Source organism: Quercus suber, unplaced genomic scaffold (genome assembly GCF_002906115.3).
Source record: "Quercus suber isolate HL8 unplaced genomic scaffold, Cork oak 2.0 scaffold_68, whole genome shotgun sequence".
Classification (NCBI taxonomy): Eukaryota; Viridiplantae; Streptophyta; class Magnoliopsida; order Fagales; family Fagaceae; genus Quercus; species Quercus suber.
The window spans coordinates 1,390,198-1,408,182 of NW_027069533.1; the positions used below are offsets into that span (position 1 = coordinate 1,390,198).

General features: G+C 35.4%; 1 long non-coding RNA gene across 1 annotated transcript; it reads left to right on the top strand.

The window, feature by feature from the left end:
* Nucleotides 1-989: 989 nt before the first annotated feature.
* Nucleotides 990-4,500, top strand: LOC136067359 (uncharacterized). The gene is made up of 3 exons (XR_010628829.1): nt 990-1,225; nt 1,730-1,795; nt 3,056-4,500. It is a non-coding gene; the product is annotated as an uncharacterized LOC136067359 (long non-coding RNA).
* Nucleotides 4,501-17,985: the final 13,485 nt, after the last annotated feature.

Below are 17,985 nucleotides of genomic sequence, written 5' to 3' on the forward strand. Positions count from 1 at the left end.
TTGATTTTTTGACAATTTCCTAATTATATAGAATTTCTTTTAAAATACTAAATATTTTTAACAAGAGAGAAGAAGGTCTTAAAGAAACTTACAGTATTCTATATCCAAATATAGATTGTGTTTAAGTAGGATATATAACAATGTATAAAGAAATATATAGCAATGTATAGATACTATAAGTAAATATTATGCACCTCTTTGCAAGGTAGTATATGAACTTAACTGAAAATTTACATTATTAATATTATTATAAAAAATGTAGAAAAAGTTCTTATTAAGTATTTATTTTAGAGGATACTTAAATTACATGAATTTTAATACATTCTAATACCAAAATTTTGTGAATAATTTATTTCAGATCTTACTTTTAATAGTTTTCCCGTGCATCACACGGATTAGCGACTAGTCTATATATATATATATATATAAAACCGAAACTTTTGAAGCTCTCACAATTTTCCACATCATCACTATTTTCTTTTTCTTTTTATTTTAGATTCTTTTTATTTTAGGTTTTATATCTTATATAGAATCCACCAGAAAAACAATAGACAAAAGTTTGAATTTTTATTAATATCAATAATATTGAAAAACGTATACAAACTTGGAGGCCTATTTAAGGGCTCCATAAAACTTGATGGACAAGAAAATATATTATAAAATAAGTCCTAATTAATACCTAACCATAATAGGAACCAAATTTGACCTAAAAAAACATTAAAAGAACCAAAAAATAAGGAAATAAATCACCTAGACCTAAAATAACATTTTTTGCATAAAAATACCAAAATAATAATATCAAAAAAAAAACTTTAGGATTAAGAAAAAAAGAGAGAGACTCCTGGTAGGACTCTCTCTTCTCTCCTTAAAACCCTAGCAATTACCATCTCTAAACCCTAAACTCAACTTCACTTTAAGATTAAAAAAATAAGAAGGAGAGAGACTCACGTTTTTTTTTTTTTTTTTTTTTTTTTTTACGTAGGTTTTGTCTTTTTTATTTGCTTTCATATGTGCCTGAAATTTTCATTTTATCTTATTGTTTTATTATGTTTAGAATTGATTTTCTTCTAAGTATTTGGGTTAATCTCTATATTTTGATAGTGTTTTTATGGGTTTGGTTTTTGGGTTGAAATTCTAATAATTATTTTATATTGTATATGGCAGATGAAGCATCTCTATTTTTTGGAGAAAAATCAAAGCTGCAACCTATGTCTTCCAGCCCAAGGTGTGGTAAATTTTTATATGTTCTTGCTTTATTGAGAATTTTTATTTGGGTTCATGTGATTTTTTGTTTTTTTATTAAAGCTTTGATTTTCGGGTTGATTAATTATTTGTTTGGATTCAACGTAAAAGATAATGGAATTAAGTGTTATAAATTTGATAATGTTCCATGTTTTGAATTGTTTATATTATTTAGACTCCTGATATGACTCTCTTTTCTCTCCTTAAAACCCAGCAATTACCATCTCAAAACCCTAAACTTAACTTCACTTTAAAATTAAAAAAATAAGGAGAGAGACTCAACTCAAAAAAAAAAAAAAAAGTAAGTTTTGTCTTTCTTATTTGCTTTCATATGTGCCTGAAATTTTCATTCTATCTTATTGTTTTGTTATGTTTAGAATTTATTTCTTCTAAGTGTTTGGGTTAATCTCTATATTTTGATAGTGTTTTTGTGGGTTTGGTTTTTGGGTTGAAATTTCTAACAATTATTTTATATTGTATACGGCAGATGAAGTATCTATATTTTTTGGAGAAAAATCAAAGTTGCAACCTATGTCTTCCAACCCAAAGTGTGGTAAATTTTTATTTGGTATATTATATATGAATTTTTTGAATTTGAAGGGTTTTATTTGGTTTTGAAGTAGAATTTGTGGATTCTATAAAATTTGGAAGGTTTAAGTTTTGGGGTTTTTGGTATTTGCATCTTAGTAGGTTGATCTTAATTCTTTTACCTTATATGTTTTTTCTTTATTGAGAATTTTTATTTTGGGTTCATGTGATTTTTTGTTTTCTTAATTAAAGCTTTGATTTTTGGTTGATTAATTATTTGTTTGGATTAATTTCAATTAATTATTTGTTTGGATTCAATGTAAAAGATAATGGAATTATGTGTTATAAATTTGATAATGTTCCATGTTTTGAATTGTTTATATTGTTATTAATACGACTAAATAAGATTTGTTTTTATCTTTATAGTTTATATCAGTTTTGAGTGTGTGTATATATATAACTTTTGAGAATTTTGCTTTATTAATTTAAGAATTGTAAATTACTTTGTAGGTTTTAGTAACTATGCACCTGCAGTGAGACATTGACAATATAATCATATATATATGGTATTAACATTTTATAAAAATCTTTCTTACAACCCAATAACATTCTACGTTAGACAGCACTTCTAAACTATAGAAAAGCATATAAGTTAAATATTTATTCTCATTGTATTTTATTTAATTATGACAGCTCCATTTTTTTTAAAACGCTAACTAGAAAAATGTCTATAATATGCATATTATTAACCCAATTTTCTATTTCTAAATTTCTTAGATTTTATTATATCAATCTTTTTTTCTTTTAAATTCTTGGTGGGCAAATCAGTCTCTCACTAATTCTTTTACTTTAACGTAATGTTGGTTAATTGTCCTTTTATTTAACTATATCGCACGGGTTAGCGACTAGTATATATATAAAACCGAAACTTTTAAAGCTCCCACAATTTTCCACGTCAGCAAAATATTTAAAAAAAAATTATCATTTAATTAATTAATTATTTTAGTCCAAACTTAACAAGAAGTGAAATTCTATCTCTCTAACAAGTCCAACTTAAACTCTAACTCAAATATTGATAATTTATCTCCAAATTTTAAAAGTTAAGTTTCAATAATTACTCAAGCACAACCCCTCACTTCTCTCTTCACTCTTCACACTACCTCTCTCTCAAACGCAATTCGTAGATTGTTATTGAAGATCAAATCCCACAAGTTTTGCTTTCATGAGTTTCACGTGTTTTTTTTTTTTTTTTTTTGGGCTTGCTATCTGGGTTATTACTTATTAGAGAAGAAGAAGAAGTGGGTTAAAGAGGAACCATCAGACGTTGATCGAGGACAGGGAATTTTTGGACTTAACCAACTAAACTGGGTAGCGCGATGGGCACAACGAATAACTTATTAGGACATATATGAATGTGGTAGTTTTACGGTAAGCTCAGTACCTTCTTTTTCTGAATGAATTTTTGTTGAAGCCTATTGTGCATGATCATTAGACGTTTGTAATTCTCAAGTGCCCCTGTTACAGAACTTGGTGCATAATGTTTTTGCCCAATTCTTTTGATTCGTTCTTATTTTGATCATTCATCAGAATTTTCTACCTATCAAAAAAAATTTGTTAGAACTTTCTATGAAATTTGTATACAAATTGGCGCTCATTTATCAAAAAAATAATTAGGTTCTAAACTTGACTCTTTGCATACATGTCTGAGGTTATCTATGTGGCCAGTGAGTGCAAGTGACAAGTTGTTTCAGATCCACAATGATTACAATGTTGTTGGGTATTTTCACGTTTTGCTATATGAATGAAATTAGTCTAATGAGTGTGTGATAAATCCCTATAAGCCATTACCTTTATATGGTTTCATGTTTGGGCTATGTTTTATGCTACATCATTTGTTGTTTGCATAATATGTCAATTCATGTCAACAAGAATGTTTTTATTGTGAAGTGAATATGACAGTGGTCTTAGGTTTTAACGGTTTTGTGTTTTACTATGATGTCAACCTTAGCAAAAGATTTTTAATTTTTTTTTGAAAAAATTGGAACATGTTTGGATCCAAAAATTGTTTTGAGAGTGAGGCTATGATTAGCTCAAAAATCCTTTTATGATTGAGCAGGAGGTACCTTTTGGTGGGTTTTTTATTTGAATTTTTCTGTGATGAAGGAGGTACATTTTTTTATGTGTCATAATAGGCATTCTTTGGTAAAGATGTTGTTGAATTGGAGAGTTGCCATTCTTCGTCACTTGGAGTTTTCAAAATGGTTAGTTATGTTTTTACTTTAATTTTAGGATTTTCCCTCTTACATATTATTTTTATTTGTTAGTAGGAGTGAAATTGTGTTTTTGCATCCAGTTTGGCCCTTTGGTCTATTAATCTATTTAAACTTTGTTCTTTTAATTAATTATAAGACCTAAAGAGTTAGGTTACTTAGATTTTGTGTAAATGTGACTTTTACTTGAATTCACTTTTGAAAACCTTTTTACTTATTGACACGCAAGTTTAAAGAAAAAGATAAGATTCTAGAAGGAGAATGCTTGGGTCACAATTGTCACAGTAGAGCAACTGTGATAGTTATTGTTGTATGGCTTATGTTTAAATTAAATGCCTAAAAGAGAGATAGATGTGGCAATAGTGTTTATTGAAATTCTTGATAGTGTTTGATTTGCAAAATAAATTAGAGCGAAATGTGGATTTGTGTGGTGAGGTTGCTGTAAGTTGTGTTTTTTTTTTTTTTTTTGGCAAAATTGAATTGGCATTTTGGCTTTGAGTCAAGTAAACATACAAAGGTTGCAATCCTTTGCAAATAGTTTCCCCATTGTCTTTGTTGCTTTAGTTTCCAACATTACGCTTTTTTTTTTTTTCCTTTCTCAATCTCTTCTTTTATTTTTTCATTTTCATGGTGGGAAAATCACTCTCTCTGTGATTCTTTTAGCTTTTTCTTTTAATGTGAGGTTATTTAATTACCCTTTATTTAATTACCCGTGCATTGCACGGGTTAGCGACTAGTTATTATTATTCAAATGAATTATTTTGTTAAGTTGTTTGACTTGAATTTTTCATCGTTAGGGATCCATAATTAAAAGTTTGGTTTTTTTTTTTTTTTGGTCTTGCAAACACTAATTATTTTTTTAGTTCAAAAAAATTTGACATGTAATTAGATGATAAATATGAATTTTATTCAATTTGTGAATTATGGGAAACCTAGCTAGCTACAATATTTTATTTTCTTCAAAAGAAAATGAAAATAATTCAAAAACTTTTATTTTGTGTCTTTTCATTAACTGATTGGTCCAAGAAATTAATTTAGAATGGTGCCACAAATTTTATAAATTTTACTACATATGACTTATAAACTAATGTATCAATTTATACAACTAAAATGTAATTAATAAATTTATTTATAAGTTCGGTTAATGGGTGCCCTTAGGGCATCTATTAATTGACAGTTTTAGAAAAATTTTAATACCACTTTTATGGAAAAAATAAAAAACTATAAAAAAAAGTTAGTTTCTTTTTTCTTTTTCCATTAAAATTTTATAAAAATATTTTCTAAAACTAATGGCCTCAGGATACCAATAACTTTTTCCTTTATTTATTATGTTGTTAATCACATTAATTTATTGTCATGTCAGATTGTAAACATTTTGTAGCAATTTTTTTTAATAATCAGTGGTTACAACAATTGAGGAGGGAGAATGTGAACTATGATCATTCCATAACACTGAGGTACAAAACTTTTAGCCATTTTTTTAATAAAATTGGTAGTAACTTTGGTGTTATTTATTTATTATATTATTGATGTGGCAATAATTATGTTTAATACCATATTAGTTTGTAAACTTTTAATAAAATTAGTTGTATCTTGTTTTTTTAATATTTTATTAAAATTTAACTAAATAATACTATTTTGTATAAATGTGTTTATTTGTACTTTTACGCCTATTAAAATATTATTCAGTCCCTGTGAAAGTGACAAATTATTATCCTGGCTCCTTAAAACACAATGGCAATGGTCCTTAATGACTGACGAACAAATTAATAGCAAGTCTTCGTCTTTTCCTTTTTATTTTTTTAGAAGAAATTAATAGCTACTCTTCGTTTAACCTTTTTAGAGTCAAACAAAAAGATAAGCATATGGAAACACTGGTCCCCTATTTTTCTATCGTGCACTGTTGCCCGACGTGACTAAACATTATTGCATGGTGATTAGGAGAGAAGGGTGATTAACAAATTAATAGCAAGTCTTCGTCTTTTCCTTTTTATTTTTTTTTAGAAGAAATTAAAAGCAAGTCTTCCTTTAACCTTTTTAGAGTCAAATAAAACGATAAACATGTGGAAACACTGGTCCCTATCGGCTATCGTGCATTGTTGCCCAACGTGACTACACATTATTGCCTGGTGATTAGGAGAGAAATGGTGATTAACGTGTGGGATTGTGACAAACCATGCCGGCCTACGGATTAGGATCCGGTGCAATACTTAGGGTATTGCACTGGGTGTAATTTACCATCCTCTCTCTTACAAATTTTTTTCACATTTCATTTTTTAAACTTTTACTTTTGTTAATTTTTTTCTTAACTTTTTTTAATAATTAAAGGTTGAGATTGAAAGTTACTTCTTGTAACTATTAATCTCAACCATTGATAGTAATTGCTTTAGGTGCAATACCCTAAGTATTGCACCTGATCTCAATCCCTGGCCTACTATATATAAGAGTGCAAGGGAAAGAGTGATGACGTCACGGTGTTGACCTGTGATGATGTTACTAGAGCTGACATGGCAGATCCAAAGGCGTGAGGCACGTGAAGGTGGTTGGTGGCACATGGATGCGTGTGTTGCGATATTGAACCTTCTGGTGGTGCATGAGGGCGTGTTGAGCTTCTAATTGAGTTAATTCTAGTTGGGTTTTTCTCGGGATTGTCCAATCTATCAATCTATGCCTTTAGTTTGGCAATTTGATGAACAAAAGGACTAGATTTAAGAGTTGCAAAGGCTGTAAAGTTTGGCGGAGGTTTGGTAGCAGTAGCTCACTTCTGACAATGTGTACTGGATGAAGGCAAGGGCAGCAGGAGGACGCTAGAGAAGACCACATGTACTAGAAGGTCAGAGCAATGGCTCTGATACCATGTTAAAGATATAAAGTGACTATATATTGATGTATATTATGTGTATTTAACGTTGTACAATAAAGAGCCTTACATAGGCATAGTATGTGTGTGATAGGCCAAGAATGTATTGACCCATTTGGTAAATTAATCAATTAATTAGCCAAGTGAAATTAATTAGATTCAATTACATGCAATAAGCATGATAGCACAAACAAATCACCAAAATATACTAAATGCAGCAGAAAAATAAAAATTTGATATAGGTGATTTGTTTACGAATGAGAAAAACCATCGAGATAAAACCCCACTTGGTGAATTTAAGGTCACCACTCCCGAGAATCCATTATTATCAAAATAAGCGGTTATAAGTAAAGGAATCCTAGTACCTTTTACCAACCTACAGTTGAACCCTTATCCCAATACACAATTAGACTTGTAATGTAGTGATAATCTCTCCTTTCAATGCATGGCTCCAAGTACAAGACTAACCAATAGATGCACGGATTCTAGTATGTAACTAGCACACCAACTTGAGAAAGATGTTGGCTGCAAAGTTTTTCAGTTTATTCAGACGATGAAGATCAAGAAGCTCCTTGGTTACAAAAACCTTGGCGCAAAGACACAGTAGCTTCTTCAAGAGAAAGATGAACAAGGGCAAATTATCTTCGGTCACAATTTGAGTAAATAATCACTTTGCATCAAGTTACATCACCTTAGATGTCCCTTAAAATAATCTTTATATATTTCTAGGATTGTGAGAAAAGAAACCCTACACAAATAGCTTGGATATACATGAAAAATAGATCTGGGAATCTAAATTTTATAATTCTCAATAGATACAGATTCTGTTGAGAGTTGTCGAGAATCATATATTAAATCTCGATAGACACATCTGTCGAGCTTTAATGAACATCACTTCTTCACTTGATTCTGGAATAAACTTGCATGTCTTCAATACTAGACTTGAACTCTTGTTCTTTGAAGTATTAAACACATCCTACATCTACCCAATTACAGGTAAAATGCGTTTTGTCAAAGGATTAGCCAATTCAATATGACATATATTCTTAACAAGTTCTACATATGTCCTAACAATCTCACTCTTTGGCAATCCATGACAAAACCACAACAAACAAATGAAGTATGAGAGAAGTCATAAATCACTCAACTCCTAATCACTTGTTGAATACAATAAAATCTAATCTTAACAAAAAATCTTGAAAAACTTTGCAAGAAGAGAGTTCATGGCATGATAGATTTTGATAACCTGTATTTCTGAAACACTTTAAACAAAACTCATCAAGGCATCTTAGTGTGAAACAGAAATAAAAGATTGCATACATAAGAAGAAATATGTGTATAAAGAGAGAAAAGAAACAACACATGGAGAGATAGGTGAAAATGATAACAACATCATATATATATATAAATGAGTACAATGTTTGCTATCACTAAATGGTCACAAGACCGGTATACAAAAAGATAATGTATCTAAAAAGAAAGAAAAGAAAAGATACATAAATCCTCACTACATCCCTAAAAAAAAAATATAAAACTCCCCCTATCAAAAAGTCCTATGATAACTCTCTCCCTAAGTACATGACTACTCTCATACCTAAAATTACTTCCCCTTTTTGTCACAAATGACAAAGGGCAAGTCACTGAGAAGTAGTCATCTCCTTATCACCGGAAGAGCTAGCATCCTCATCTGCATCATCTTCATCATCACCAGAACCATCATCGACATCCTCATCCTCAGAAGCCTCGGGAGAAGCAACGAAGCCACGAAGGCGAGCCTGACGTCGTGCAATACGACCCACACGGGTGGTCACTGACTCATCTCATCAATGAAAATGTTAAGGCGAGCATCCATGCATTGAAACTACGCCATAATCGCCTTAAGAGTCACACCACCACTTGAAGAAGAGGAAGGAATGGAGGTGGATGGAGCAGAATGGGCTAGAGGAGTTGTCGTCTAGGTTTGTGGCCGCTTCGATCAAAGTTGGGCCTCACTCGATCGAACAGACACCGCGCTGATGGTACCCGTGACGGTGAAATAAGCAGACTCAGGATAGGAGATAGAGGCATGATGAATGATCCTCGTGATAGTAGAAGGAAAGATAAACTTATTATAGGTCGCCGTATCCTTATAGACATCTATAAGGGAGAGTATGAAATGAGAGAGAAGTCTATAGTAAGGTCCTCAATGAGGGAAAGCAAAAACCGAGCATAAGGCTTTGTAATGGAGTTATAGTGAGACAAGGGATGCAGAACAAATGTCATCACCGTATTAAGGAACCTCGGACCTTTTGCAAAGCCCGAGCATGAGGTGTTTTGATGATCACCCCATGAAGAAGGTGTCTCACAAAAGAGAGACAAAAGTTTGTCTTTGGACACAGTTCGTAGACGTGGACATCCGGGGTAATCAAGATGCGATACCCTCGGAACATGTAGCACATCGAAGATAAGCTTCGGAGTGACTACTATATGTGTACCTTGAATAGAAGTAATAAACTGAGGCACAAAAGAATCAAAACCGTGCATATTGGAGTAAAACTCCTGTATGATCACGGAGAGACATCTCATAGGTATCTCTCATAGAGATTCTCAACCCCGACTGTGAATGATAGTGGGTAGAGTGGTATCGAAAAAATCCGATAGAATCACGTAGCGCTCCAAATGAACACCACGTCTGGAGAAGTTCTCCGAGAAGTCACCAAGGACGGTTAAAGAGGTACAATCACTCACAGGAAGAGTAGCAGCCCTTAACAAGTTTGTCTCAAGGGAAACAGACAAATGCCTTCCATTTTTTCAAGACCCTGAAGAAAGCGTTTGCCTGGATGGAGGAATGTGAAACAGCATTTCAAGAGTTGAAGCGCTACCTGAGCAAGGAAGGCGAAGACTTGTTCTTATACTTGGCGATATCTGTCACAGCAGTGAATGCAGCTTTCATCAGGGAAGAAAACAAGATACAACTCTTTGTGTACTATGTCAGCAGGCCTTCCAGGGAGCTCAAGCTCGATATCCGCGCATTGAAAAGATCACCTTCGCCCTAATAGTGGCCTCAAGAAAACTTCGTCCCTATTTCCAAGCTAATCCTATCAAAGTAATGACGGACCAGCCCATCAAGAAAGCAATGAACAAACCCGAGGCTGCTGGACGAATGGTGCAATGGGCAATCGAACTTAGCCAGTTTGATATCGAATACCCCTCACGAACAGCCATAAAAGCTCAAGCATTGGCAAATTTTATAGCAGAATTCACCATCAACGAGCATGCAGACGACCAGGAAGAAGTTTGGACGATCAATACAGACGAATCGTCCACTTAAAAAGGAGGCGGGGCAGGTGTCGTTATTACTTCCCCTCAAGAAGATGTTCTCAAATATAGGGTCTAGCTGAAATTCCCCGTAACCAATAATGAAGTAGAATATGAAGCTCTGTTAACAGGGCTAAGAATAGCTCAAGCACTGGGAGTTGAAAATATTGTGCTTAAGAGCGACCCATAGCTCCTCATAGGACAGGCCAGAGGAGATTTTGAAGCAAAGGAGACAAGGATGCAGAAATACCTCAAATTGACAAATCAGCTAGTAAGCAACTTTAATCGTGTAGAGTTTATTTAGATTCCACGGGATCAAAATGCAGAAGCCGACGAAGTAGCACGAAGTGCATCAGCAGATGACCAGGACAAGATAAATGATTGGAAACTAGAAGAACAGAACCTCCCCAGCATCAAAGAGTTTCAAACCCTCCCTGTGCATACTCGCCCGGGATGGACGAGCCCAATTTTGTCTTTTCTCAGAGATGGACGATTACCAACAAATCCTGAAGAAGCCAAGAAAATCCAAAAAAGAGCTGCCCGATTCACAATATTGAATGACCAGCTTTATAGAAGAGGCTTCTCCTAGCCCTACTTGAGATGCATAGAAGAAGAAGAAGCCAGATCTGTCCTCGAGGAGGTGCACAGAGGAGTTTGTGGAGATCATATGGGGTCAAAGTCCCTCGTCAGGAAGATTATGAAGGCAGGTTACTTCTGGTCCATGATGCAGCAAGACGCAGCAGACTTTGTGAAGAAATGTGATAGTGGTCAAAGATATGAGAATGTTAAATGAGTCCCAGGGGAAAAGATGACGACCATCTCCTCACCTTGGCCGTTTGCACAGTGTGGGATCGACATTATGGGCCCCCTGCCGCAGGGAAAGAGACAAATGAAGTTCCTACTTGTTGCAATTGATTACTTCACAAAATGGGTCGAAGCAAAAGCTCTTGCAACGATCACAGAAGCCAAGGTACGAAATTTTGTATGGAAAAATATTGTTTGCAGGTTCGGGATTCCAAGGACAGTCATCTCAGACAATGGTCGTCAGTTCGGTAGTCAAGGGTTCAGGTCATTTTGCTCAAGCCTAGGTATCAAAAACAAATATTCGTCACCAGGACATCCTCAGGCCAATGGACAGACGAAAGTAACAAACCGAACCTTACTCAAGATTATCAAGTCTCGGTTGGTGGGGGCAAAGGGAGCATGGCCAGAGGAATTACCAAGCATCCTATAGGCTTACAGGACTACGACAAGAACACCGATAGGAGAAACTCCTTTCAATTTAACATACGGCATAGAAGCAGTCATACTAGTCAAAATAGGGCTCACTAGCCTGAGGAGGGAGTTCTTTGACGAACAAAGCAATGACAACCAACTAAGGCTGAACCTGGATTGCCTGGACGAAGTCAGAGACCAAGCCTCCCAAAGAATGGCCAAATATCAGTAGAAGATGGAAAAATACTACAATCAAAGAGTGAAATTGAAAAGATTAAGCATTGGAGATCTCGTCCTCCGAAAAGTAACTCCTGCAACAAAGAACCCTGCACAAGGCAAACTAGGTCTAACTTGGTAGGGACCCTACCGAGTCGTCCACTATTCACGACAAGGAAGTTACCACCTAGAAGACCTAGAGGGAAATAAGCTACCTCGTCCATGGAATGTTGAGCATCTAAAGAGGTATTACGAAAAGGATCCATAGTCCGATTGTAAGCAGTTAACATAATTTGATTCCATACTTTCTATCAATGTAATTTGATTCTATGCTTTCTAATACAAGTTATGTATTCAAGTAAGTGATTATTCAGAATTGCATAAGTAATCATTCAGGACTTCATAAGTGATCATTCAGCATTTCACTAGCATCGTTCAACAATTCTTGTGTCCGAATTATTTCTTTTCAAAAACCTAAAACGGCCATTCGACTACAAAAAGACGATAAGATTCCTTAAAAGGATGTACATCATGCAGCTCAAAAAGACGACAAGATTCCTTAAAAGGATGTATATCGTCCAAATAAAAAAGACGATAAAATTCCTTCAAAGGATGTACATCGTCCAGATAAAAAAGTCGATAAAAGTCCTTAAAGGGACGTACATCGTCCAAGAATACTTCAACAAAAATCATCTAAGTCCACAGAAAGACGAAGAAAAAATTTCAATCCAAAATTCTTCAAGTTCACAAAAAGACGAAGAGATAATTTCAACACAAAATTCTCTAAGTCCACTGAGGGACGAGGAAAATGCTTCCACAATTGGAACGAGCAAGGAAAATAGCAACAAATACATTATTTATATATATATATATATATATATATGTTGAAAGATGCAAATTGTTCGAAAACCCCAAAACATATGGGGACCAAAAAGAGTGTTCATCTGAAAGCCCAAAACATATAGGGCATATATATAATAAAAAGAATACACCATAAAAGGTACAATATGGTCATGCCGAAGGAGCATCATCACCACCCTTGTCAACTTCAGGGGGATCCTCGCCAGAAGCCACAGAAGCTTGAGCAGCCAGGGCTGCCTCATCCGTCTCAATTTCTTTATCCACAGCTTCAAAATCCAGGTCTTCTAGATTAACTCTTGGCCCATGTTTAACCAAATACCTTCTTAATAATTCGAAACCTTTGAAGTACCACTGGAACAAGATAGTGTTGTATTCATCTGTTGTCTGGAAGGCAAGGACGGCTTTGGCTACTGCAGCTTTCATCCTATGGCCTGCTGACGCGAGAAGCTCATCCTTCTACTTTATCAATAACTTTTCAGCTTCAAGTTGCTCAGTCAAAATCTTGACCTGCTCCTTGGAAGTGTTATGTGCATCCATTGTTGCAATCAGGTCCTTCTGCAATCCCGAAGCTTCAGCCTTCGAAGTGGCCGTGACAGCTTTCTCCTCGTTCGCCAAAAATTGTGAAGTAAGATGCATCGTCTCCCCCAACACCTAATGGTAAAAACTTGAATTATTGAAAAAAAAAAAGTGATGTTAAAGTAGGAAAAGATTACCTGCACGAGCTTATGAATGTGATGGTTCACCATCTCTTGGGAAGGCACAAGGGAAATCTCTTTCATCTCTTCAGGAGTTAGAAACTTGTTCGCTCAAGCCACGACGGTCTCAGCGTCAGGTCAAATGCTGGAACCCATCTTCTCTTTACCTTTATGCCCGGTCTCCTATCTTTTAGGGGCAGGGACCTCCTCAATAGAAACCGCAGGAGAAGCTGTCTGCCCTTCGTCCAAAGTGGGGGTGGAAGAGCCCCTCTCAACCGTCTCTTTCTCTCTCTCTTTCTCCTTCTCTTTATCAGTAAACTTCAAAGTTCTCTGGCCAATGCTAGAAAGGGGCTCATTCTTCTTCCCCCTAATTTTCGCGTACATATCCTTATTAAACTTGCTCGTCATTTCTACACCAAGAAGTAAAGAAAGTCCAAGAGTTAAAATAGGAAAGTAAAGGAGAACAATCATGCATATCAAGCTACTCACGTTTTCGCTATTCTCGGTCAAGTACTTTAAGGACGTAGAGTGAAGGCTTAGGCCCTAAACAATGACAAGCCAATGTGCGCGGATCAACTAGCTCGTCAAAGTTGTCGATCGTCCTCGTGTATTTAATTGCTTCTTGAACTCTTTCCTTAAACTAGCTCTCAAGTTAAGGACACTCCTTCACTGTATAACAGGGAAAATCACGCGAGGTTAGAAGGATGACCAAAAATAGCCATAATACTAGAAAGAGGAGACATAAAAGGCAAACGCACCAAGACGAGGGGTCTCCCATCGACGCAGCAACCTAGGGACATTTCCCCAAAAGTCATTGGATAAAGTCTCCAAACCATCACCCGACACAAAAAAATATCTGGACTTTCAGTAACGGAGGGACGAAGGAAGGTCAACTATAAGGCGAGATCTCCTATCCCAGGGAACAAGTTCGTAATACCCAAATTCCTTGGACTCTTTTAGGCGATAGAGATGGGTAAACTGGTTGAGAGTAATCATGTCTCCATCCGCTATGGTTGTCCAAATCACCATACAGCTTATGACAATTCTCCAAGAATTGGGCATAAGCTACCCGGGGGCAATCTGCAGGTGATTTATAAGCTCTATAATGAATGGATGAACAGGAAATCTTAGGCCACACAAGAAAGCTACTTCATAAAAGCAAACCTCACCATGGGCGAAGGCGCAAGCCTTTTCGCCTTTCCTGGGAAGATGAACCCTAGTTTCCTCAGGGAACTAAAACCGATCCCTAAATTTGTTGAAGACATCTACCTTCAAGTCACATTTTTCCTTGAGGGCATGAGAAGGACGAGGAGTGGCAACAGAAGTAGAAGGAAGAGTAGACAAAGGGGGAGGAACAGAGGTAGCTGTGTCCATAACAGCCCCGTCTGCAGTCATGCTAGAAGACGAACCCCTCTCCTGACCACTCGACCTCACAACAGAGCCCATATTTTCCCTCCTAAGAACCCCATGAATGGATTTGAACCAAGAAAAAGACTGTTGCAACAATGGATACAGGTCACCTAACGCTAAATCTAAGCCACTACCCCTTACCACAAAATCCCTAATTTGTGGGTACCAATCACCGGAAGAATCTAATAGTCCCCCTGAGCGAGCAAAAAGAAAGGCGATGGAGGGAGAAATATGCCTAAATTCAGTGTAATCCACCATTAAGAAAAGATATTGTTAGGACATATGTGTTTCACTTGTTAAGAACATATGTCATTCTTTTATGTAATTGGTTAATCCTTTGACAAAACGCACTCAACTTGTAATTGGGTAGTTCTAGGTGTTTTTAATACTTCAAGAAATAAGGTTTTAAGATCAAGTGTTGAAGTCATCAAGTCTGTCCAAGAAACAAGCTAAAGAAGTGCACAGTCATTAAATCTCGACACCTGCTCGACAGCTTCTCGACACCTTCTATCTGTCGAGGTTTATGAATTTTAGAATTTTGATATGATTTTCTTTGGATCCGTGAATGTGTCTTTGGGCTTTCTTTTCTTCTAACCCTAAACATATAAAAGGATTGTTTTAAGGGTCGTCATAGTGTTCACAAGTTGAAGCAAATTGTGACCGGAGACAAAGTTTTGACCTAGTTCATCACTATTGAAGAAGTTGCTATGTATTTGCACCAAAGGGTTTTGTGACCAAGCATCTTCTTGAACGTCATCGTTGGGATGAATTGAAGAACTTTGCAACCAACAAACTTTCTCTAGTTTGTGATTGAAGGCACGTACTGGGATTCGGGCAATTGGTTAGTCACATACTTGAGAGCCGTGCATCAAAAGGGGAAACTGTCACTACAGAACAAGTCCAATTGGGTATTGGGGTAAGGGTTCAACTGTAGGTTGGTAAGGTACTTGGGATTCCTGTACTTGTAACTAATAGTGGAGTTTCGGGAGTGGTGACCTGAAAATCACTCGGTGGGTTTTTGTCTTCAGGTTTTCCCCATTCGTAAACAAATCACTGTGTTATTTATTTTTCGCTGCATAATTAGTTTATTGGTGATTTGTTTGTGCTACCACGTGTTTGCATGTTAAATTGATTAATTAATAACTTGGCTAATTAATTAATTTATTCATAAGGGGTCACTACATCTTGGCCTATCAGATATGCATTTCGAAGAAGGAAAATAAGAATACAAAAGAAAGAAATACAAAACAGCAAAAAAAGGAAAAGAGCGTAAAGGAAGGGATACGCACCTGAAAAAAAAAAATGAAGAAAATCGAAAAGGCTAGACAGCAGCAGCAGTGAACTTAGAAAAACCAAACACAGAGAAGACAAAGAGAAAAGCTAAGAGTCAAAGAAGCCAAATGTAAAAGGAAGGTAAAGAGATGAAGAGAAAAGAAAAGCAAAGAGTTAAAGTTTGCCTTGGAAATCGCGAGAAACTGAAAAGGCACTCAACGGAAGCAAGAACTCCTCACCGATTAGAACTGGACACGTGGCCACGATGTGTGCCACGCCACCATAGGACAGTTAATGCGGAGAACACATCCCCAAGAGTCATAAAAAAAAAAAAAAAAAAAAAAAAAAAAAAACCACCCACATTCCTAGGACCGTCCGAATTATGGACGACCTTGGAATAGGGGGGCAGCTAATAGTCCCAAAAAATATAATCGTCCATATGAGAAGGACGAGGTAAAAGGACGACTCCAATGCTAGCATAGTCCGAGAGGATTGCCTGACAACAACTTAACCGTCGTCCTTCAATCAAAACAAAATGTTATGAAGATAGCAATGAATTTCAATACCGTTGAAGGTGTATTTGTCAACTTAACACCCTGCACGGGCGTTACAGATTCTGCAATAATGTTCCCATTATTACAGAACCAACAGCTAGAAGAGAAAGGAAATAGCCTATATATATCCATAAACAAGAACCGAGAGAGGTACGCACACACACACACAAAAATCTCACTTAATACATCTACACTACTTTCTTTTGTTTCCAAGCCATTCTAACTTTGGCATTGGAGGCTCTGTAGTGCCACACCGGTGACCACATTCTTTGCAGTTTGACGTGTCTCAGGGTTTAGAGCAACTGTGGACGACCCCACTCTGGACGAATATCTCTACTGACGATCAAAGCATCATCATAAACTGTATTTTACTAAAAAAAAAAAAAAAAAAGGAACAAAAAGTAGAAGTATTAATAAAATTGCGTCGGGCTTTTGGCAATTTGGATTCCCTCCCAAACCAGAACCATTGGGCGAGGAAAATTTTTTTTATAAAAAAAAAAAATATATATATATATATATATATGAAGTGACGGACTTTTTTCACAAAGTTTTTCACTAGGCTTGTTTGATACTACAGTAATAGCAGGATCTAGCGACTTGAATGTATGAGTGCGATATGAAAATTTTGTGATTTTTTCTATATCTGCAGCGGGACTTAAATATTTAGTTTTTTTCTCCTATTGGTGAATTGACTTAACCATTAGAGTTTTCTTGACCAACCATCGGATTGGTTAGGGCTAAATTGGGTTTTTCCCTTTTTTTTTTTTTTTTTTCTCCTTTATAGGGTGTCGATCAGGTTGCAAGGATTTCTCATTGTTTGGCCATATATTGTGGAAAAAATTGGTCTTTTCCCTTTCTAAAAAAACAATCCAACATTTTGCCCTCTTTCTCAAACTAATTAGGGAAATGCCCCTCTTTTGAAAATCAATTTTTTCAAAATCGATTTAGGCCCTATAGTGGCATTTTTAAGGAGTCTACAGTGACGTTTTAAGGACCTATAGTAGCATTTTATAACTCGATATACATGAAATCGAGTTATATGTAAAAAAAATTAAAAAAATTGCAAGTAACTCGACTTCATGGTGATCGAGTTACAAAACGTCACTATAGATCTTTAAAACCTCACTATAGGTCCTTAAAACATCACTATAGGCTGCTTAAAACATTACTATAGGGCTCCAGATTTTTTTTTTTTTTTTTTATAACTCGATTTTGAGAAAATCGAGTTTCAAAAGAGGGGTATTTCCCTAATTAGTTTGGAAAAAGGAGCAAAATGCTGGATTTTTTTTTGAAAGGGGCATTTGCCCATTTTCTCCCATATATTGTTGTAGTCCTTCTTGCGGTTTTGTTTCTTCTATGAAATTCAACCCAACTACATGTGCAATTTTTTTTTTTTTTACTTTTATGAATTTCGAAACATATTTGTTAATTATTATTATTATTAATAATAATAATAATAATAATAATAATAATAATATTATTATTATTATTCAAATGACTTATGGTGTTAAGTTGTTTGACTTAGATTTTTCATCGTTAGGGACCCATAATTAAAAGTTTGGTTT